Here is a 24,935-nt window from a genome sequence, read left to right on the forward strand (position 1 = left end):
TAACACAAATCTGCAAAAACCATCAACTTTGTCAGCAGATTCCAACAGTGGACTTTGAAGCATTAACATTAACATTTAGATAAAGACATTTAGAGAAAAACACAAACAAACAACTGCACATCATTCTTAAAGAAAGCAAGCGAAATGTAACTCTTCATTTAATCCCCTCGGTGTCAGAGTTCCCAATTTGTCAATCCAAAAAGACTCGCGCTGGTCCACTCTCCCTATGTATCCCTACGAAATGTCCTCACCTTCTTTGCCTCCAATTCCGAATTATAATCTGCTAATTTTTTGTTGATATCTTCCAGAATCGTTTGTACCTCTTCTTGATTCAGTGTTTTCACCAATTCTTTCTCAATCTCCTCTATTTCAATATGTATTGCGGTTAGATTGTTTGCCAGTTCTTGTATTGTCAATAGTATTAGATCTAGGGAGCATTTATCTAAAATGGCCTCCCATTTCCTCACAAATTCCTTACTTTCCTTACAAAGCGTAGGGCTTAGTTGAATGCGTAAGCCACGTGGTATCCTTTGGTTCTTATGGTATCTGCCCAGTGTGATGGCATGCAACGTCCGGTTTATTTCTTTCCTAATTAAATACTCTAGTTGTTTGATCTTTCTTGTTGGATCTTCTGTGGTTGATGAGTTTGTACTGAAAGATGAATCGGTGATTAAACCTAGAATTTTATTCGCCTCTTCGGTCGAGAAACCAAGAGTCTCTGCCTTATTGTTAGTGAGAGCTTCGATATCTGCAAACGACATATCTCGTTGCAATATTTATTACGGGCCGTGTCAATATCTTAATATGTGTGCCTCCACCTCCTGAGAGTCAAGAGGAACAATGGAAAAAACGGCGGAGAGGTGGGCACCACTATAACGGAGAGGTATACACCTGGATGGACAAATATGGGCCACTAGCAGGTAAAGCTAGACCAAAGACCGGACCTGAAAATACGAGTGAAACATCCAGCTCCGGATCAGAAAATAATCCAACAGAAGGACCCACACGGGGAGAGGAGGAACCTGAAACAAGTAACATAAACCCCACACAATGTTCGGGCACTCCAAGAAACAAGACTTCCCGGTCGTCATGGCAACGTTTAAACACGAAGCTCGAGTGTGCGGTTGAATTTGCAGCCAGCCGCGCGAGCAGAACGTTTCAACGAATACGGCCTAGAGGTAGGGGCTTTACCTATACGGGTATTGAAACACACACAGCTATACCATGAAGCTGAACACGTTTATTGCATACTGTTTCTCCCGCAGAGATATCTACCCCGTATATTTGAAATTGAAGGAACACAAGACACATACTCTCGCCAGTCATAGCTAAGGTAATTATTAAACATGACGCGAGTTACTGAAGCTTGTAAAAGGTATGATACATAATGCAAATATGGGTTAGAGTATTCTAATTAGGGTACTCTGTCTTTTTCTGTTTTTTCCTGGCCCGTTCATCGACATACAACTATGCATCATTTGTCACACTCTCAAATGCGGGTATGTAAATATTTACAATTTATTACATGATTGGAATGTTTGTTTGAATGACTGTTTTTTTTTTTAACTAACGCAGCCCTGACGAAGGTACTTTGCACCGAAATGCATTGGCCAAAGAGCTTGTACTGTTAACTGAGGATTTGTTGATTCTCCTGAGATAATTGTGTGAGCTGACCTCTTGTTCGGGCGCAGGCTATGGACACGACTGCCACAAGGGGCTCAGGAAGGACACACTATGCCAGACGATGGGGAGGTCTGGGCCAGAGATGCAGAAGAGAAGCACAAAATGAAGATTGCAGTGGACGAGCAGAGAGGTGCTCAAAAACACAGCTTTGAGGAGGGGGACCAAGTAATGGTACGCCAGACTCAAAGGAGGAAGGAAGACTCCCGGTTTGCTCCCGGTCCCCTCATAGTTACAAGAGTAAAAGACACAATGATCACTACAGAAGATGTCGAAGGACAAGAGATTACACTAAATGTATTGCACTTCAAAGAATGTTGTGGTGATGTGACATGTTGGTTTTAGGAAAGATTTCATATTTGAATTTAATTTTCCCTCCATGTGTCAACCCCCAAACCTTTTTGCTGCTGTTTAAACACCCTGAACTAAACTTTGCCAGAGAAGCACAGCCCTCAGCTGCACTCCTCTGGGCTTTCGCTCACTTTTTATGGGGAAACTGACATGCCCTTAAGACAGTCAGTACTGGGAGACTTTGTTTCCCTTAGTCCTTTCCTCATGTTGCAGCTTTTGTGCAACAAGTAACAGGTGTACAATGTAACTTACCTTACAGTACACTTGGGTCTCTAGTCATTCCCAAGGCCCTAGAAACTCTCGCTGGACTTTTTATGAACTGTGCAGATGTGTCATGGACGGGACTGGTGGCAGAGTTTGTTTACATATATTTTTAACCCTTTCTTGCCATATTAACCGCCTTTGGGACGAATAGGTTGCCTGGCTCCAAAATGGTCATGCCACGAGGTTCTTTGTCCTGTCCTTTGGCCATCTTGCCCCTTCACCTTCTCCAGGTCGAGGGACCCGGTTCAGTCCTTATTTGGTCATGCACTTTCCCGCAAAACCCAATGCTTTCACAGGCTTCTGCATGCCTTGTGTGTGTGCCTCCAGGATGCAAGCTGGGATGTCTGTTCCCAATACACATCCTGGGTGCCAGAGAGTCTGGTGTGTCCTGAATGCCTGGGACCACTGTGGTCCGTCATTGGTCCACGTATGGAGTGAGTGTTTGCGAGCAGATCTCCCATTGGGTCCTCTCCGTTTTGGCATGAAGGGAACTTTGGATAAGAGGAGGCTATAAACACCACTACCATGTTGATCTCCTGAGTTCACACGAACAAAGGATAAGGAGCTAAGTATCCTGCAACAAGAAGCCAAGTCGAAGAACCGCTGGTGACCCGCTGGAAGATTTGGCACCCTGGGCCGCTGTTGTCCTATGGGACCCCTCTGCATCTGATCGTCCTAGAAGGTCTGCGAAGATGCTTCGACCCATTGGAATAGTGGGATCAACTATTCTCTGCACCCTCAACAAACCCTGCAAGTAAACCTCTTCGGAAGTGTCCCTGGGCCAACCAGTGGGCTGACCAGCTTACACGGGACGTTTGCTCTGTGACCGCCGCAGTTTCGAGAAGGCCCTCGAAACTTGGTATACTGCTTGCTCTGTGTCCATGGCACCCTCACACTGAATTTCGTACACTTGGCGTTCCCAGGTCTGAAGTGAGACGAGTGCATCTGGACCGGAGTAAACGTGGTTACCGTGTTGCCCTGCTGTGGCAACGACCTGTGCAAGTTTGCTGCATTTGTGATCCCCTTGAACCTGAAGCCTGCTGCAGTGGAACTGGGCTGATACCTCCACCCTGAGCGGAGAAATCGTCACTGTCCCATTTGGGAATCCTTGCTGTATCTCGGAAACTACACAGTGTTGAGACGTCTTGATTGTCGCATTCGAACCTGCCAGCGAAGTGGACTGTACTGGCGAAGTTTGGGTCTGCCTGCATCGGGGACCGGTGAGTAGTCCTTACCCCAACCGGTGGCCCCTAGCGCAGGAGCCCATTTTTATGCACAAAGTGGCTCCTGAGGGCCCCTTTCCTTTCCACCGCTATTGCGAAAAAGCGACTCCATCCCGCACTCTCAAACTGCCTCTGCCCTCAAGTGGAGGTCCTGCTTGAATAGTGGGAACTTGTTCTTCATCGCCTTATCCTCCTTCCTGAGCTGCTAGAGACCCTTGAAGAGACCCTATTTTGTCCATTGGCACCAGCGCGTGCAGGTACTATTGAGCATAAGGCTCCTCTCTTCGTAGGGCTTGGACTGCCTCTGAGTCAGGTGTATTCTGAATGTGGAACTGGGTCTAAAGATTAGTTGCACTGCCTGTTTTCCTCCCCATCTAGGTGGTCTACATATTTCGTGCTTTTTACTCCTTAGACACCCACGGTCTTGTATATATATTGTATTGATATTGATGTTTTGGTTTACTTTAGTGTTACTGTGATTCTTTGCTATGGTCTATGTCACAAAGGCCTTGTAATAAATGTGTCTATATATTTAATATAACGCCTGTCTGGAGTAATTTGTAAGTGTCCTTGCTTTGTGTGCTGATTGAGGTCGTTCAGTCGCCCTCACCCCGCTTGAGACTTAGGGCCTCATTACGAGGTATGCCGGTAGCCATGCCGCTATTGGCAGCATGGATGCCGGCAAAACCGCATCCGTGTCCGTGTCCTCGGAATGAGGACTTACCGGATCATTCCGAGTTCGGATGGCCCGGTAATTCCTCACTCGAGGACACGGACACGGCTCATCCCCATTCCCATTTCAGCCCCCATAGTGCTGAATGGGAATGGGAGAGGGAGTAAACAACGGGCCATTACGAGATGACCCGTTGTTTGCTCCCTCTTCCCCTCGCGGGACCCGGTATGCATGCCTGGTTTTCCCAGGTGTGCTTAACGTGTCCCACGAGGGGACCTCGTAATGTGGCGGAACGGGTTGAACGGCGCTGCAGCCTTTTACGGCGCCGTTTAACCCTTTCCGCCAGGGTCGTAATGAGGCCGCCTGCCATAGCTACCCTGATTGGTCTGGCTTGTCCACAGGTTACCCTGTTCCAAGAAACTAGGCTGGCCTTCTGAACCTCTGCCCCTCGGCTCAGAGTTCAGAAATCCTTCTTAATAGTTGGAGAGCCCTGTGGAACGATCCAGAGGACCCTGGTGACAGCTAGGTCAGGGAGGACTCAGACGATTCATACTGGTGGGAAGCTTCAGGTGACAACGGCATGGAAGCACCAGGCGTGCCCCCTCATCACAGCCCTGAGCCGACTAAGGAAGGCCGCGCAGTCAGAGCAAACACTAAAACCCAGGGGACTCATTGAAGAAATGGGCTAACACCTGTATTTAAAAAAGGGGAATGTTGTCATATTCATTTTTGATCCACATCGTTATGAGGAAGGTGGGGCTGGGGTTGGGGTGGGACACAGGAAGTGCAGGGGAGTGACCGGAAACAGGCAAATAAAGTAAGTTATAATAAAGACGGAGTTGAGACCGGTTGTGAGCGTGTGGGCCTCCAGTCATTGCTGTGCGCGCGGTGCAACACAAGGCCGTAACGTGGTACTGCAAGGGAGAGTACTCTCCAACACCTAGAGCAATGCACTCTAGGCAATATTAGAGGGACATTTCTTTACACAATGTGTGGTCCTGGCCCAAGTGTGGAGACCCAGAGTATAAAAGCAACGCTCTCAAGTAGAATCATGTCGGGAATACATAGCACCTTTCCCGGCGTACACTGGACATTTCATTGTAGCTTCTGCCTGTCCTGGCTAAAGTGACGAGGCAGCCCTATGGATCATCTCATGGGGTTTCTCTCCTGTTGCTCGTTAGTTCTATGTGTAATTCCCGTGTGATCAGGTGGTAGGGGTGTAAGAAGGGCTGCTCCTGTTTGGCTTCTAGCCCCATGCACTCAGGTTGCTGTGGTTTGTTTTCTTTCAGGTTCTCCCTTAGTGAGTATTTGATGTTTACGCTCATGCTGCTGTGATGTATGTGGGTGATTGCTAGGTCATGTGTAGGTGGGAATTCTGCTGTGTCATTTTGTAATGTGTTCATCACTGGCTTGGTTCTTGGCTGTGTCTCCTAGTGTATCAAAGAGACAGCTTTCTAACAGTTTACTTAATGTTTATCATTCTTCCGTTGTCCGGATATGTGTAGGGATGGGGATCAACAGTTCTGCTATGATGATGGAGAAAGATGCAATTCCTTATTTGATTATCTCAAAACACCTGCTTTCCATAATTATGTAATCGCTAGTCTTCAGGATCTGACCACTGAGGATTGGGAGCGAGTGATTTTCGATTGAAATATGTTTCTTTTAAAAACAATGTTCTCAAGACTATTGAGTTGATCGCTTGTAAGATTAATTAATTGGTTCAAACTGTTCCGATATTCTTGAATATATATTAATAAACAACACTGTAATTCAAAAGTCTGTGTCTGTTCATAATGCACAGATGGCCAGTGGAAGACCATTTCCAAGAGCCACCCCCCTAAAATTACAATAGGCTTGATTGTTTGTTTTTCGGTCTGCCAATAAGGGTGCCAGTAGCGACGTACCAGCACTCTTTTTGGACTGCCAAACTATGAGTCTGCCGACAGGTGCACAGTACTACTGACAGGACTGACCTGCTGGTAATACAGGCCCCTACCGGAAGTGTTTTCACTGAAGCATCGCTGCTTACGATAGCCCTGTGGCACCAGGATGTCAAGCGGTGGAAACAGTGTTACAGGATCAGCGGAAGCCGGCCACCTACTGGCGAGTTCTACTGCCAACTTCGTAATGAGCCCAATGTATGATTTAAACTTAACACTGGTTCCCATTGGAAGATTTCATTGTTTCTCTGAAATGTCAAATAAGGTCAACTCAAAAGGTTAAAGTTCCACCCAAAGCATCAACATTCCTTATTACACAGTGTTATTTCTTCACTGTTGGGTTCCTGGAGAATGCCTCCATTCTCCAGGCCTCTTGCTCTCACTGTTTGCACTGTGCCAGGTGAATGACACCCTTCCCCTGGCCTTCTCTCAGGCATTCTTTGCAGTTCAGAATACCAAGGGGAATATCTCTCTTCCCCTGGCATCCTTATAATTTCAACACAGTTCACAGTGCCAGGGGGAATGACTCCCTTCCCCTGGCCTCTTTATAATTTGAGCACGGTTCACAATACCTGGCAGTATGACTCCCTTCCCCTGGTCTTTCTCTGACTTTATTTCACAGTTCACACAGCCAGGGTGAATGACTCCCTTCCTCTGGCCCAGACCAACTGGGTTCACTAACCTGTCAAGTATGTTCAGCTTTGACCTTCTCTTCAGTCTCTTCCAATAAAACTGTGATGAGGAAGATGTTGTCCACTCCCCCTTGTGTTTCTTGCACTTCGAATAGGGTCTCTCAATTGACCCTTTTTGGTCCCCTCCTCTTTCTGGCTTTTCCCACCAGTCACGGACTGGGGTGGTCGGCTCTTTGCACCCTTCTGTTATGTTATGTTATTTTATTTATAAGGCGCCAAAGCCCAAAGGCATCCAGGTGCCATAAGAGAAGAGAGGAAACACTATCTAAAGGCAGGTAGCAGAATCTAATTAAACAGAAATGTTTTCAACTGCTTCTGAAAAGGCCAAGAGATTGGCTGTGTTACATAGGAGAGCCGGCAGGGCATTCCAAGCCTGTGCAGCCCGCAAATGAAAAGTGCGACCATTTCCGCCATCTCTTTTAAAGCGATCTACTTGCAGAAGGCTGATCGAAGTGGTCTTCTGGGGATATATAATCTCAGCTTGTTCTTGAGATATATGGGTGCGTCACCATAGACACATTTGTGACAAATGGTCAGAAGTTTGAACTGAATTCTGGCCGAGACTGGTAACCAGTGGAGAATCCTCCTGGCTGCTGATGTAGGCTCAAGGCGCTTCATCTGAAAGACAATGTGTACTGCAGAGTTTTGAAACTTCTGAAGTCTCTGAAGATCCACCTTCTTGGCTCCTTCCAAGAGGGCATTACAATAGTCCACTCTTGTTAATATTACAGCCAGGACCAATTCTTTACGGTTTTCCTCTGAAACTAGGGGGGCCACTTGGCGGAACACAGGTGATAATTAGTGCTTTTTATAATTGCATCTACGTGGGCATCATTCTCTACATTGGCCTCCAGATAAGTACCCAACGTTTTAACCTTATGTACCACTGGTATCTGATTTCCATCAACCCGGAAGCTGCTGTAGAATGGGGTCCAGTTACATTCTAACCTGTTTAGGGCCGTACAACATTAGTTCCATCTTTGTGGCGTTAAGGCAAAGCCAGTTAGTTGTCATCCAGCTTTTCACCATTTGGTTAGCCTGATCCAGGGTTTGTTGGTCTTTGTTATGATCTCCACTAATCTCCAGGGCCAGCTGAAAGTCATCTGCATAGTTGCAGAAAAAGAGATCTGAGTTGTCAAGATCCCTACATAGTGGGATAATGTCAATATTAAAAAGCAAAGGGGAATGGCAAGCCCCCTGAGGAACTCCACAAATGGTAATCTCAGCATCAGAGGCGCTGTCGCCCCAATGCACTCGGGAACTATGTCCCTCAAGAAGCGACTTAAGCCAGGTCATTGCCTCTTCTGAGAGACATCCCACAGTAGACATCCGATGCAATAGGATCCCATGGTCCAGCAAGTCGAAAGCTGCCAATAAATCTCATAACATCAGCAGCCCCGACTTGCTAGATTCCAAACCTTATAGCATATACGTCTGCAAATCCAATAAGGCACTCTCGGTGCCATGGAAACTACAAAACCCTGACTGTTTTTTGTATAAGATACAATTTTCTAACAAATGTGTCTGTAATTGTAGCATTGCTAGTTTATCCACAAGTTGTAGGAAAAAGAGAGTATTGGTAATCAGCCTAAGGTTGGTGGCATCATTAGGATCCAGGCCAACTTTTTTTAACAGCGGAGTGACAGCTACATGTTTTATAGGAGGAGGGATATAACTTGTGCGGAAAGAAGAGTTTACAAACCGACAGAGAAATGTGTGTGAACGTGTCCTTATGTTCAAGAATAATTTTCGACGGTAAGAGTTCGCCCTGGCAACTTGTAGGGTGCATGGCCCCATCCTTCCACCAGGCGGTCCTTCCTCAATTTCTGGGCTAAGGGCTCTAGTGATAGTGCAAAAAGCATTGCCAAAAGGTGGCATCCCTGTCGCGTTCCCCTGCCTAATTCAAACCAGCGGGATTATTTCCCGTTCACAAAGACTGAGGCTTTGGGGGATGAATAGACTGCTTGTATCCCGCTTCTAAATTTTGGGCCTATTCCTACCATTCAGAGGACTGCAATCAGAAAACCCCATTCAACCCAATCGAAGGCCTTCTCTGCATCCACCGATAGGAGGGCAGGGTCGTTGGCCATTTTTTTCGGGACTCACTGATGAGATGCAAGGTCTTCCGCATAGTGTCGGCACCCTGCCTGCCACGTATGAAACCGACCTGGTCTGCATGTATTAAGTGGGGCATTAGCGTTTCTGGGGCAAACTTCCTAGAAGGTGCACACCTTGTGTATTAGCGGGTTTTTAGATAGTAGCTCAGTCCAGATAGGCTGGCTTCAGATTTTGAAGGTGCTGGGGAGGAAAAAGAGTCCTCTTGGTACAAGGTCTCGCAACAAACATGGAGGAAAGAAAAGAGGATCCAATGTAGGAATCCTCCCGTACCCGGCACTCTATCTATAATCCACCAAAAAGGTGTTAATTAGATGTCAATAGTACTTCATTCAAAATGGTAAGCTGGATTTCAAATAGCATGATTCATAAGAAATACATTCAGAAAACAAAGAGTTCTAGAAACACAAGCTGTGTTGAAAATTAGCAAGTATTTTTAATTATATATTCATGAACAAATATGATGGTGAGCAAAAATACATTCCACTAATTCAATATAGTGAGCTTTACGCGTTTCGAGGTAGATCCTCTTCATCAGAAGCCTATATTGAGCTTGTGTTGCACATCGAGCTATGTTTTCAATGGTGGATGTTTCCTGCAGTGGAGACAAGTGGGTACGTTATAAGCCTGTCTCTCCTTGGGCTGTGACTGCCCTACATTAGTGTCTCTAGCCTGGCAGCGAGGACTCTTGTGTACATTTTGGCATCTAGATTTAACAAGGATATGGGGCGATAAGAGCCACACTGTTTGGGGTACCGCTCTTCTTTAGGAATCACGGAAACAAGGGCTAGGCCAAAGGAGTCTGGTGCTTTCCCAGTGTCAAGAATCTCATTGATGAGTTCAACCATGAAAGGGAGAAGCGGGGGAGAAAGGATTTATAAAACCTGGCGATGCAACCATCTTCACCTGGGGCTTTTCCAAGTGATAGTCTCTTGACTACATTTTTTATTTCCTCTTCCGTTATTGGAGCGTCTAGGCCTTGGGATTTGGCATGAGAAAGTTTGGCATCTCAACAGAGTCCAAATAACCATCGGTCCCTGGCTGACTGGGGTCCACCTCTGATCTATATAAGATCTCATAGAAAGTGGCGAAGCTTCAGGGATATCTCCACTCGCCGCACCTCCAGGACTCCCCCTCTCCCCTCTATTTCCATTTCCCTATGTTCTTACCGTTGTTCCCTTAGTCTGGCTGCTAGCAGTGCGTCAGCCTTGTCATCTTTCTCATAAAACTTCTGTCTCAGAAGTTGGAGCTTACAGACTATTTGGCTCTCCTCAAGGAGTTGAAGCTCTTCCCTCTTTTGTTTTGCCTCTAGAATCTTATCTGCCCTTCCCTCCTCGGTCTCCCTTACTACCCCATCTACTTGACATATCTCTTTCCTAAGTTTTTTTCAACCAGTGCTCTTTCCCTCTTCTTATGTGAACCTTCTCTGATTAGGACGCCCCGCCATGTAGCCTTCGCTGCTTCCCACACCATCATTTTGGGGATCTCCCCTGTATTATTTATATTAAAGTATTCAGTGATCTCATTCTCCATCTCTGTCTTAAAGACAGGATCTTTCCAGAGAGATTAATTTCATCTCCACCGCCCCCCTTTAGTAGGTAGGTTGTTCCAGTGCATGTCGACCGTAACCATGTCATGGTCAGACCATGAGACCGGAACAATCTCAGATCCCGTCATTGCATCATTTAATTCCTCAGACAGGTATATATAGTCGATCCTAGTGAATGTGTTGTGGAGGGCAGAATAAAAGTGTATCCCATGCGTCTTGCAACCTATAGATTGTCATCATGTCCGCAAATCCAGCGCGGCCTCTATCGGCTAGTTCTCTTGCATCGAGGTTACCCGCTTTCCTATCCAATCTAGGGTACAGCCCATAAGTTGAAGTCACCCCCAAGGAGGACATGACCAGCATAATTTTGGGAATTGTCTTAGTAAGAAATCAGGATTGTCTGGAGTTGGGGGAGTATACTGTGGCTAGAGTGACGGTTACATTCTTTATGGAACCAACAACTAGCAACGCCCGCCCCTCCATGTCTGCCCATATCCTGGTGATCGTGAAGTCCAATGCCTTTCTAATAAGTATACCAACTCCCCCCTTCCTCAGAGGTCCCGATCCCGAAAACTCACTCTCCATTTGCGCACCTAGAATCTTTCGTTCCTCCCCTCTGACATATTTAGTTTCTTACAGGACATCAAGGTCCGCTCTACGAAATTCCCGACATACCAGGGATCTTTTAGTTGGAGAATTGAGCGCTTTGACATTTGGCGTTCCCACCGTAGGAGACCGCTCGTTTGTGAGTCTGTATTACTGGCCATTACATACAGTGTATTACATACAGTGTATGTTAGGTGTTCCCGCAATGGGGATCGACCAACCTAGCAAACCGTGAGACAACATCCCGCACATCAATCCATTACTTAATGAGGATTCTGTTCCTATTCTCTGAACAAACCACCCTACTTCCCCTTCCCCTCTAACCGCCATCTTTTTCCCCTTTGTCGGCGTCCGATCGATCCCAGTTAAAGGCACTGAGTCTGTACCGGACCACAGGTGGAAATCGTTACCTCACGATCCCTTGCATAAAACGATCACAATAACATTTGAGACCCCAATTCCCACCCCCCCTGACCCTTCTCAGAACAAAACATTAACACCTCCAGAATTGAAAACCTGTGCGCCATACGAACCCAGTCTCAGTAACTCTCTCATTTTCCCCTCTTCCACCAAGAGGCGTCCAAATTGATAGTCGTCTCCATTCCTGGGCCTCCCGGAGTCAAAGGAGGGACGAGACTGACCAACAAACAGGTTTCAGCAGCCCAGCACTCCTTTGGGATCGAAGGTATAAGAAGTTCTGGTTTAGACAAATCACTGATGGCGTGGGAGGACAACTGTTGGCAGGACCGTCGTGTCGGGTGGCACCTCATGGTGGTGCTTATCTGTGAGCAATGAGAACCCTTCAACGTGAAACGGTCTGAGACTTTAAGAGGTTCATTATGTAATGTGCTAAGGTCGGTCTTCGCCCTCTGGCGAGGCGTTTCCTCTTCTGAATTTCCTCAATCCCTTGATACGCCTTTTCTTCGGTCCTTGGATGCGCCACTGTCTTCCACTTTGACCCTCTCTTAGTTGGTCTTTCTCCTCCTCTCAAGTGTCTAGCAATTCTGATATGCAGTTCTGGATGTCTCTTTCGGATTGCAGCCTTTCTTTCTTTCCTTCATGCTCAAATGAGAGGGCAAATGGGTAGCCCCACCTATAGCGTATTCTGCGTTCTTTGAGCCATTTCATTAGAGGGCTGCATAGTCGCCTCAGGCTGAGGTTTAAGGCGGATAGGTCCTGAAAGATCGTGATTCGCGCTTCACCAAGGACGACCGGCCCACTGCGTTTGGCCTTCTCCAGGATCCTGGCCTTGTCTTGGTAGCTGTGAAAGCGGGCGAGGACCAACCTTGGTCCGCCTGTTGGACCCCCCGCTCTGTGGATCCTTTCTGTCTTTAGTTCATCAGTGGCTTCGTCTTCGAATACTAGCTTATGTCATGGAGCGTCTTCCTGAGGTCCCTTTCCGACTCCCCGTCGTGTTCCTGAACACCGAAGAAGCGCAAATGATTTCATCTCTCACAGTTCTCCAAATAATCCATTTTGAGATGGAACTTTTCCTCCCTTCGTTCTATTTCTGCAATCTGTGCTCCTAGTCTCAAGGGTATCTAGAGAGGTTCGATTATTTTCTACTCCTTCAAGTCTCTCCTCAATTTTATCCATCTTTGCGTAATCTTGTCAATTTTCCCACCTATATTGGCCCCCATGTTCTTGATTTTGTTCAATAGGGCTGCGACATCTCCTTTAATGGCCGCGGCTTCGGTTCCAGAGGCTTCCATATTTGTATCCTGGGGGTTCCGAGGGTAGGGGAGGACGGGGAGTAAGCAAACTGTGCTAGTTTCGACTTCATGTCCGTATACTGCTCGAGAGGTTCAACAATAGAAGCCTGAGTTTGCTACTGCGCCGCAGGGGATGCAGTTCTTGTAAAGGTGGATGGATGATATATGATAAATTCCTTGGTTCCTATTGAGCGTTACCAATCTAACCAGTTTTCGGCGTGGGGGTTTCTATGTTGCTCTAAGGGGTCGGGGCGTAATGCGCAGTTGTTGCACCAAATTCGAGCTTCTTTGAATGGCACGAGCTTCCCTCTTATTCCCAACCGTCCTCTGCTGGGCTCTCCTCCGCACTCGCAAATGATGAACATACTCAGACAAGCTGCCACAGGTAGTTTTCAAGGGTGGGGGGCCACAGGTGAGGGCTCAAGCCACGTGTGGGACCTCTGAGTGCAGAGCTCACAGAGGTGGCATTCATCCGTGCGCCCCCTAGTGGCCACTCCATCCTGGGTGTCTTCTAACAGCCGCATGGTCCCTGTTGCTTCCGTGGCCCTCTTCTATGCTGTGGCGGCTTCATGAAACCGGGTTTGTAGGTGGAGCTCTGTATATGAGTAGGAAAAATAAGTTCATTTTGTGGCTGAGTTTGAACGGATTAACAGTTCTGGATGTGGTGCGGAGGTACCGATCAGATGATGAGGTGATTTTGAGGGACATGGCAAGACCTTCTCCTCTCCTTCATTCTGTGCTTGCGTCTTTGAGTTTGAAGTTTTCATGGAGAGTTTTGTGAGCCACTCGTTTGTAGGCATCTGATAGCCAATGTCTCTGTGAGGAAATAGGATGTCGGAGCCTCCTTTGCTCAGAAACTCAAGGATTCCCTTTGTGGTGTTTGCCTGCGACCGCACATTGATCTGGCTTTCTTTTGATGATCCATTGCTGTTTGGTTCAGGGTGTGATAAGGGGGTGGTTCAGGGCGTGATAAGGGGGTGCTTCAGGGCATGATAAGGGGGTGGTTCGGGGCGTGATATGGGGGTGGTTCAGGGTGTGATAAGGGAGTGGTTCAGGGCGTGATAAGGGGGTGGTTCAGGGCGTGATAAGGGGGGTGGTTCTGGACATGATAAGGGGGTGGTTCAGGGTGTGATAAGGGGGTGTCTCAGGGTGTAATAAGGGGTGTCTCAGGGTGTGATAAGGGGGGTGGTTCAGGGCATGGCGAGGGGTTGGTTCAGGGCGTGATAAGGGGGTGGTTCAGGGTGTGATAAGGAGGTGGTTCAGGGTGTGATAAGGGAGTGTCTCACGGTGTGATAAGGGGGTGGTTCAGGGTGTAATAAGGGGGGTGGTTCAGGGCATGGCGAGGGGGTGGGTCAGGGTGTGATAAGGGGGTGGGTCAGGGTGTGGTAAGGGGGTGGCTCAGGGTGTGATAAGGGGGGTGTCATGCTTTATCCTCCCAGTGCCTCGGTATTGCAGGTTGTTTTCTAAGTGACAATAACAGTGGAGGAATATGGTTAGGGGTTTAGGACATAGCTGCCTAGTCATATGTCACACCTACTGCCAGTTGTGGCTGTATTGCTGAGTGTCGCGGGTGTCATGGGATCACTGTCAGCTATTTTTGAACAAACAACACAGAATATGAATATGAACATTAGACTGGTCACATTGGAGACCTTGGGAGTCCTGAGTGTAGAGGGATGTTCAGGCTCAACTGCTGCGGCTTGATGTGGAAACCAGACGCAGGACTCGAATCATGGAAGAAGTTGGTAATATCTGTGGCGGGTGAACTGAGGAACGAACAGCACACACCCTGCAAGGAATCCTATGCTTTGTTCCCCTCGCCCCCTTTCTCAGTCGGTTGATATGCCCAGCTCCTATGACATGAGGACTTCTTTACCTCACTGAGGACGGTTGTATCCTTTCCAAAATAGTACTATAGCCTGGACAGAAACCATTTATACATTTCTAGTTCAGCAGCAAGCAAGGTTCTAAACTTTCCACCTAAGCTACATTCCTATCACAAGAGATTGCAATGTGTGTGAGTCGGGTGCAGAGACTTTTGGTCTGCAAACAGTGAAACATTGATTCAAACTGACTTTATCAGCGTGTTACTTTCTTCAGAAACATAAACGTCTTTTTACACTGCACAGAAACGTAAGAGGCATTGCATTTGCTTAGAAGTATTTTTTCATCCTCAACAGCGTCGAAGGTGGACCAGAGAGGAGCAACTGACTCTTAACACCCGACCTCACGCGGAGCAGACACAGAGTCTGGTGCAGAGTCTTTTGGTCTTTATCGTTGTGACATTGGAGCACGCGCCAAGTTTGTGGGGATCCTGCAGTGAGAGTCTCTTATCCCTCAGCCACTCATAAGCTGTGACAGACCCAGGAGAAGCTTTGAACTGCCAGCAGCCTGGAGGAAATCGGGCCGCGAGCATGTCAAAAGCAACGTCTGCAATTAACAGCCATTGAGTACACCGCAGCTGAACGAAGTGTCTGTCAACATGCCGGTAAAACGAGAAACGGTGTGGGTAAAGGAGTGCGATGGTCCAGAACCTCTCGGAAATATCTGCAAATGAGACACCTCCAGTCCCAGATGCTTCTGAAGAAATAAACCAGCAAAATAATGCAGTGAGTGGCTCTGCAGCTACCGCTAAATGTACGAAGAGCAGTGCACAAACACAAAAAGGGGCCAAAGATGAAACTGTAAAAAGTAGCATAAATCAAAATCAAAATCTAGACTCCACTCACAGGAAAGGACCTCCTCTTAGAGCACAACACAACAGTGTGAGTAGGAGTGATCCCAAGTTAGATATAACCGACGCAGAACTATAAGAAGCTGAGCTACTTGAAGACAACAGTGAAACCAGGGCAATGGAAGGTGATCAGCAGGCCGTGGACAGAGTGGACAAGGAGAAGCGGGGAAATGAGAGAAATGGGGGGAAAGGGGCGTGGCTAAGAGAGCCATGTGAGAGGCTGTGCTCTAGTGGAGCTCCCGTGATCCGAAGACTGATCCTCGCTGAAAAATACATACACTGCAACATTTATGCTCTGAAACGCCTCGTATAGACTTGTGAAGGCGGCGCGCGGATGCATTGTGACCCTGAAGTCCGTGTGACATTTGGATTTGGAGATACGATCCCGGATGAAGATGATTAGTATGGAACAAAGACACAAGATGGCGGACGAGGGGTTCGGACAAAGGGGCTGGCCGGCTGCTTGAACGGGCCTGGCCGCAGAGCGTACCGTGAGGGTGCCCCCGCTCTGGGAGTGCGAGACGGAGGATGTTGGGATTGTGACCCGCACCGGATGCCAGGAACCCTCGGCACACTGCCCCCAGAGCTTGCCATGAATGCTTGTGGCACGGGTTTGCGCTGCCAGGTGGGGAGCCCTATTTGAGTGGGCACGGCCCCCGCGGTGGCGCTGAACAGCAACGCTGCGAGGCCGGCAGAGGAAGCGGCCCCAAAGGAAGCACTGTCAGCTAAGGTCGAGTTGACAATGGGAGGGCGAACCCTCGGATAATCCCTGCGAAGGAGGGCATCTGAAGCAGAGCGGCATCAAGAAGTGCCGGAGAGGGCGTCAGATAAGAGGCGGCCTGGAGTGTCACGCCCTGGGTGGCCACCCATTATATGCACAGGCGGCCCGCCTCGCTGAAGCTGACAGAGGAGGCACCGCCGCACAGCACCATCCACATGAGTGCGCGAGCGGCGCCTATTATTATGAACGAAACGCTGCTAATTAAGCCGTCAGCGCGCACCAGCTGTAGCTATAAGCCCGCGGTCCTCTGGGAACAATATTAAACGAGGCCCCAGAGCCGTACACACGGTGGAGGAGGCAAGCATATCCGCACCCAAGCAAAGATTTACTGGTTCATTGTAGATGCTGGATCCATCATAAACCACATGAAACTGGTTAACTTGAACATCCATCACATTGGTTAAAAGACTCAGTAAACCCCGGGCACACGGGCGCTTGGAGGAGTGCTGAGAAGCCCCAAGCGTGGCACCTGGGCAGCAGCCACGCATGAAGGACCAACGGATTGGCAAGGGAGTGCCCACACCAAGGCGACCAGGTGAGGAGGACACAAGGGTTGACGCATGCTGAGGCCCCCGGGCCCGTAGGTGCAGCGGGGGAAGAGGAAAAGTGAGGAACACCCTGATGAGAGGGCAGTAGGGCACTGCCCACGTGCGCATGATGCGCTGTGACTTGGAGGAGCCCATTGGGGAGGAGCACTGGAACGGCAGAGCCACTCAGAGGAGTTCCACGAGTTGGGGGGAGCAATCATAGACTGGGCATACAAGGAGGAGGGGCACACCAACCAGGAGAGGAGACACGCCAGCGCATAAAAACTGGACGCAAACCACCCCTGTCACCGAGAATGGGAAGAGCGCAGGCCAGAGACTACATGCCGCAACCTAGCACGCACACACCAACACGCCGTCAGGATGGCCTACAAACCGCCAAAAATAAAGGGCAAGCAACCCACGATCGACGAGTATGCCAAAACATCGCCGGTGGCAGAAGGGGCTAGAAGCAAGGAAAGAATCCCCACGGTGGGCACGGCCACCACGAGCAGAGATCAGGAGATCCTGGCAGCCATTGCAGACCTGAAATTCGCTTGGGAAACCAGATTGGAAACGGCTGTGGTGGAACTAAAAGCTGCCTTGGAGCTCAAAGTCGGGGCTGTACAGGAGGAGGTGAATCTCCTCCGGCAAGATGTTAGAACTTTGGCGGAATGCACAGGCGACCTGTAGAAACAAGTGGCCACGAACACAGAAGCATGCGCATCCCATAAGTCTGAGCTACATGCCCTGCAACAACGCGTGGGCAACTTGGAAAGCATAGCGGAGGAGGCAGAGGGACGTGCTCGGAGGAATAATATACGCATTGTAGGATTGCCTGAGGGGGTCGAGGGTCCCAACCCCACCGAGTATGTCGCATCAATGCTGCTGCAGGAGATAGCTGGAGGGGCGCTGACCCAGGGATTTGCGGTGGAACGTGTACATAGAGTGCATATGAGGAAACCACCCCTGGGCACTCCCCCCCAGACCAGTGATTGCAAAGATCCTAAATTACTGTGATCGTGAAAAGATCCTGGAGTACTTTCGCAAGGGAGGTACAATAGAAAGAGGGTCGGCCACCATAACGGCATACCCGGATTACACTCTGCAAGTACAACGCCAACGCATGAACTTTGGGACGGTGAAAAGAAGAATGCGAGAAGCGGGCTCCAAATATATGCTGATCTATCCCGCCAAACTGAAGGTGTTCCACAAAAATACAACATTGTTTTTTTTACCCCCTGAGGACGCAACACAATGGCTGGACACGCAGAGGTGCCCCCAAGAGTCGGGCATCGAGAAGGGAGACGGCACAGATAAGTAGCATGGGGACTGTTCCACCCAGGTTGTCACACTCACAAACACTGGGACTGGAATATAGGACAGGATGCTGCCTGGCAAAGTAGAGCGACCAGGGCTATATATGTATGATCCTTGAACATAGCGACTTAATAAATGAAGTGGGGGCCCTACGGGACAGGCTGTCGCACCCCCACGTATAGGTTAGTTAGGTCACCAATATATTGGTGACACCCTGCCGGGTACCTGTTCTCGGCACTCCGAGGTGGGACCAAAACCAGGGGAGTCTGAGATCCAGGGATGGAGCTGGGCACCAGTTGGGGTGGGGGTAGGGAGGGAGGGAGGGAAGGGGTTGTGTGTAGTGGTTTATAGTTAAGTTAGGGTAAGTGGGGGGGATCAGTTGGGGAAGTTGTAATGTTAAATTGGGGAACAAGCCTACAAGTATTAAGGAAGGGATTGCACTGGCGGAGGGAGAAGGGGAACTTAATATGTCATGGGAGACCTTAAAATAGTTACTTGGAACGTTAGAGGGCGCAATAGCTATTTAAAAAGGAATAAGGTTATGATGGATCTGCGCAGGCAGAAAATTGACATAGCCTTGATACAAGAGACCCACTTAACGAAAGAAAAGCTTGAAGCGATTAGGAAGAAATGGAGGGGAACTGTGGTGGGAGCAGCATACTCGGCCTATGCCAGGGAAGTAATTATCTGGGTAGCACCGGATGTCCTGTTCAAACTATTGCAATCTACAGCGGAGCCAGATGAGAGGATGGTCGTAATGAGGGGGCTAGTGGAGAACAGAGAAATATGTATTGTAAACACATACGCCCCCAATCTGGACACAGCGTCATAGTTTAGGACCCTATATGGCAAACTCAGTGGGAGCCTAGGAGGGGCGGTGATCTGGGGAGGAGATTTTAATTGTGTATTAAACCTGAAAATAGATAGATCGGACACTCAAATAAACAGACCCACGCCAGCTGCGAGGACACTGCAGTCATTGTTATCGGACCTAGGGTTAGAAGACGCATGGAGGTTGTATCACCCACAGGACAGGCACTATTCGCACTATGCAGCCCCCAGGACCTGCATACTAGATTAGACTATGGGCCTCATTACGACCATGGTGCTAAGAGATTACCGGTACCAGTAAGGCTACCGGTACTGGTAATCCCTTAGCACCTGATGCGGGTTCCCTACCATAACGGCTGGTTTTACCAGCCGTTAAGTATGGGTCCCGCAAAGGGACTTTGAAGGTAATTACGGTACCGCAATTTGCGGTACCGTAATTACTGCCTTCCCCAGTCCCATTGAGCCCTATGGGGCAAAAATGGGAATGGGGAAGGGCCCATGTTAAATGGGGAAGTACCACCCCACCAACCTTGGAATGGGGTGGTATTTCCCCATTCACCATTGGCGGACTTGTTACAATACCGGCAGCAACCATGGTGCTAATAGCGCCATTGGTTACCGCCGGTGTTGTAATGATGGCCTATGTGTTTGTCACACATGCACTAATAATGACAGAAATAGTGCAGGCAGAGTATAAAGCAAGGGTCCTTTCCGACCACTCGCCACTGATGCTCGTATGGCAATTACGGCCCCCGAGAGCAAGGATACCAACATGGCGCCTGCGAGCAGAGGCGTTGAAAGATAATGTATTTAGAGAGGACATGAGAGAGGAAATAGTAAGTTATTTTGAGATAAACACTAGTAGTGTGAAAGCAGCAAGTATGCTTTGGGAGGCTTTTAAGGTGGTGGTAAGGGGGATAGCAATATGTAAATCCAAAGGATTACAAGGCAGGATCTTAGCCGAACTGCAGGAAGCAGAAACAGAACTAGAAATATTGTTGAAAGGGGGAGGTGACACCAAAACAGATAATTAAGTAGTTCTGAGCTGCAACAGAAATGTGCGGGACACTAAGAAAGGTTATGTAACCTCAACTATAAAAAGTATATAAAGAGGCAGCACGCAGGAGGAGACAAACCAGGGAGGGTTCTGGCATGGCTATACAAAATCGAGACTCCCAGATCCACAATTAGAACGATAGCGAAGGAAGATGGAAGCATAATAGACACTCAAGAAGGAGTTAATCAGGAATTTGCAGACAATTACCGGCTCCTGTATGAAGACGACGGGAGAGAGGACAATGAAGAAATAAAAGAAACGCTAGGTGATATTGGACTACCACAGATTAGTGCAGAAGAAAGAGAGGAGTTGGACGCACCGATCACCCTAGAGGAATTGGAGGAGGTAGTCAGGCAGCTGCCAACTAGTAAGACCCCGGGGTTCGATGGACTCCCAAGCGAATTCTATAGAACGTACAAAAATGAGATACTCCCCCCGCTCCTGGATGCTCAATGAGGCATACGAAATAGGGAAACTACCAGAGTCCCTACGAGAGGCAATCATTATACCGCTCCCCAAACCCAATAAGCCTGGCTGTGACTGCAGATCTTATAGGCCCCTGTCAATGTTAAATCAAAATAGCAAAATATTAACGGCGGTTCTGGCAAACAGAATGAGGAAGGTCATCAATAAGTTAATACACCCCGATCAAACTGGTTATGTCCCCAATAGGAACATATCCAATAACCTCAGGCGACTTCACCGAGTCATCGAACATGCAAAAGAAGACACGGGCGAGATGTCGATAGTATCGTTTGATGCAATAAAGGCTTTTGACTCGGTCAAATGGCCTTGGCTAATTCCGTCCCTGACCAAGTCCGGCATAGGGCCGGGATACCTCAGGTGGGCTAAGTTGCTATATAGTGTACCACTAGCTAGGGTGAAGACAGGAATGATAATATCCGAAAGATGGCAACTCGGCAGAGGCACTAGGCAGGGATGTCCATGGTCCCCCATGCTGTATATTCTGGCCCTAGAGCCTCTGGCAATATAACTGAGGCAGCAGTATGACGTAATAGGCATTACCATAGAGGGGGAACCGCATTTGATTTCCTTGTACGCGGATGATATGCTGTTGTACTTATGATATCCGGAGGAGAACCTCCAATATATATTAGAAGTGATGGAGCAATTTGTGCAGCTTTCGGGCGTAGATGTAAACCCTGGAAAGTCCTGTGTGTTTCCACTGGGTAAGTATAGAGGGATCCCGCTGGAGCGACTGCCGATCCCGCAAATACCATGGGAGGTGCATACGTTCCGTTATCTCGGAGTAGACATATATCACACGGTATAAGCAGAACTTAAGTATAACACGGAGGTAGCAGTTAAGAAAATTGAGAATAGTATGATGTTCTGGGCGATGATGGTCCGGGGGGCAATGCTTAAAATGGTGGTATTGCCGAGACTGCTGCACTGCTTTGCGAACATTCCATGCATGATACCTAAAAAAAAAGCCAGATAATGAACGAGCGACAAGTTGAATCTCCTTTGCATCTTCTGCCTCAAACCCTGCAACTGACTAGGCTCATGCCCATGTAGATGAGTGCACGAGAAATCTGGATGCAGGAATCCCATAATGAAGGAAAGCTAGTGACTGTAGCCAAGGATAGCACGATGGGAAATGAACACTTGGGATCTGATGGTAATGCAAGTGTGATATGTGAAATACTGGCATGCGATACTCCAAGTGCCCCCATGATGGAGCACCCTGAATTAGCACTACGTGTGGAATGGCTATCATCGCGACTACATAAAGACTTTGAAGATCTAAGAGACCAAATCACTGGTAGTTCCAAACGCTTGTCAATTGCAGATGAAATCAAACAAGTGGTAAAAGTTGACCAATACACTCAGCGAATGTCCAGCCCCTCATAAAAAGGCAATTGTGAACCTGAGGAAGGTCGACACAAAGGATCCGACAAAATTAACAAAGAAAAGCGAAATGATGGATGCTTCAAGGGCAACAAATAGGAACGTCTTGCAGCACACGATTAAAGGAATTCAGAAGCGGCCTCTTCCTTCCATCCATGTACAGAAGCAAACACCAGCTTCAACAGGTTTAGATTCAGCAACCCCTTTGAGAGTGAACGAACACGAACACTGGAGTCAGAGCGAAACTCCCAAAAGTCAGTTATCTGTAGTAGCTGGCATTCAGATCCACAGCAATATAATGGCAGCCCTTACAATATCATTATTCCCTTTGATAAAACTTTGCAAATCCCTTAACGATAGTCTGAAAGATCATGGCACATTATTGGCAATTATCCATTCAAAACGTTTATGTTTGGAGACTTTTACAGCAACGGTGGAGAAAAGACTGGCCGATGAAGCTGAGAATTCAGAGAGATGGCAGGCAAGACTGAGTGATTTAGCTCGCAAGGAAATATTGGATAAATGAGACTTGATAGAGGCAGTACTGAAATCCACAAAATGGATGCGCCATAATGTCAACAGAGCGGCATCCCTCCATGATGAAGTAGGGTGGGAATGTAACACTCATTCTGGTAGACAACCCAAAGAGCTCAAAAGTGTTGACAAAGAAAAGGGAGCAAATTCTACGAGGGAGGTGAGTGAATTGATGGAAGGATCCAACCAAAGGGAATGCAATTCGCAGCCCGCAGTGAATGTCCGACTAGTGTGCAGGATGGAGACACAAATATAATGAGTACAGAGAGCACCATAAGTGTGGCAGCAGCAAAAACAAATCTCGACGGTACACAAAAAATCCTTAAACAACTGAATTGACAGTCAAAATCCGCTCTCAATAAACAGCTCAAATGATCCTCTAATCTTTGAAATGTTTACACAAAACAGATACCATATATTGTAGTGGATAAAGAGCATATGTCACAGAGTAAATTGAAAGAACCAATAAAAATAAAAACTGGTGAAGACAGCAAATGTCAAGAAAAGAAAATCGAATGGTTCAAGAGCTTTAATCGTTCCCCCTTTCAAACTCCTAGAAAAGCTGGCCATCTCCCAGCTTAATCTCCACACTGAATCTGTTGGTTGTTTTCATGATCATCAGTCTGGCTTCAGAGCTGCCAGAAGCACAAAACTGCTCTCATGAACATCTGTGAAGACCTGCTCTCCAACCTTGATTCTAACACCCCCTGTGTCCTCACCTTGCTTGATCTCTCCTCTGCCTTTGACACGGTCAAACATGCCATCCTGCTTAAATGTCTCTGTGATAACCTGGGTATCTCCGGTCAGGCCCTGGCTTGGCTGACCTCTTTCCTCTCTGACTGACCCTGCCAGGTCCAACTTGGGTCCTTCCTCTCCGCTGCCCTTTTCTCTACCTGTGGTGTCCCCCAGGGATCTAACCTCTCTCCCTGGCTGTTCAACCAATACCTGGCACTTCTTGCCCACCACATTGCCGTCCTCTGCTCCAACTTTCTGTGCTATGCGGACGACACTCAGCTCATTTTCAGGCTACCTTCAGCCACCTCTTCTCCGTCCCTCATCACTGACTGTCTATCTGCTATCCAGGAGTGGTGTGCCGCCAATGACCTCTGCCTTAATGCCAGTAAGACTGAGATTCTCCTCCTCAGCAAACCCGCTCCGCCCTTTCCTGTCGCTTTCTGGCCGGCTTCCCTTGGCACTGTCCCTGCTCCCACCTGTGAAGCTAAAAACCTCAGGGTCATCTTCGACTCCACACTCTCCTTCTCTCCTCACATCTCTGATGTCTCTAAGAAGTCACACTACCAGCTGCACCTCCTCAGGGGTATTCTTCCTTTCCTCTCCTTCCCCCAGAAGCTCATTGTCTCCAGAGCTCTGGTTCTCTCTAGGCTGAACTATTGCAACAGCCTCTTTCTAAATCTGCCTGCCTCTACTCTACGCCCTCTGCAACGCATCCAGAACAGGACTGCGAGACTTGTGCTTGGCCTCAAGCCCAAGGATCGTATCTCTCCAGGACTGAAATCTCTGCACTGGCTCCCAGTGGCTGTGAGGATTAAGTTCAAACCCCTTTGCATTGTCCACAAGGCCTTCTGGGGCCTGGGACCTCAATACTTTCAACTCTCTCTTCCTAAATATCTTCCTTCTCGAGCTCTTCGCTCATCCGCCTCCAACTCCCTCAGGGTGAGTCGCTTCTCCAAGCAACGAGTTGGTGGTAGATCTCTTTCTTCGGCTGGGGCCTCCCTCGGGAACAGCGCCCTGCCTCCCTGAAACTTGAGGAGAACCATCTCTGGTTCTGGAAGCACCTCAAAACTTTTCTCTTTGCTTCTGCTTTTTCTCCTCCTCTCCCCTGCTGACCCCCAGGTTGAAACTGAAACTGTACTGGTTACCTGGTCACCCTCTAATCTCGGGCCCAGGTCCTCCCCGCCAGTCGCACACACCTGCGCTGCCTGCCTGGCAACCCCCACACTCGGAGACTGTTTCTGTATCCCTACAGTCCCACTACCAGCACTTGACACCTGATGTCTGCTCTTACCTTGCACTTGCCACCTGCTGGCCGTTACTTTTACTTATTGTTATTATTCTATTCCCATGTACTGCACTGTCTCTTCTCTCCCCCTGCATTTTCCCCTTCCCCCATCCCATGCACTTGTGCAATCTGAATTACACCTGGCCTAGTAGGATAGTTGTCTGCCCTCCCTTTGTTCCCCCTCCCTTGCCTCGTCGCGCCTTGGTACACTTGTGTGTAGGTGTGTTATAATTGCCATATCATATCATTTCATCAGGAATTTGTCAACTCCACCTCCACTGGCTCTATTTCAGCATCCCAGTTGTAAACGACCCAAAAATAACACAAACGAGTTGAAATCAGATGCTGTAGAGCAGCTACCCTCCTCTGAGCCGCAAACTAATGCAAAAAAAGACAAAGGCTAGACAAGGAGGTTGAAGTCAGAAAAGAGGCAGATGAAAATGAACTATTACAA

This window comes from Ambystoma mexicanum, chromosome 5q, assembly GCF_040938575.1.
Source record: "Ambystoma mexicanum isolate Mex_15411 chromosome 5q, UKY_AmexF1_1, whole genome shotgun sequence".
Lineage (NCBI taxonomy): Eukaryota > Metazoa > Chordata > Amphibia > Caudata > Ambystomatidae > Ambystoma > Ambystoma mexicanum.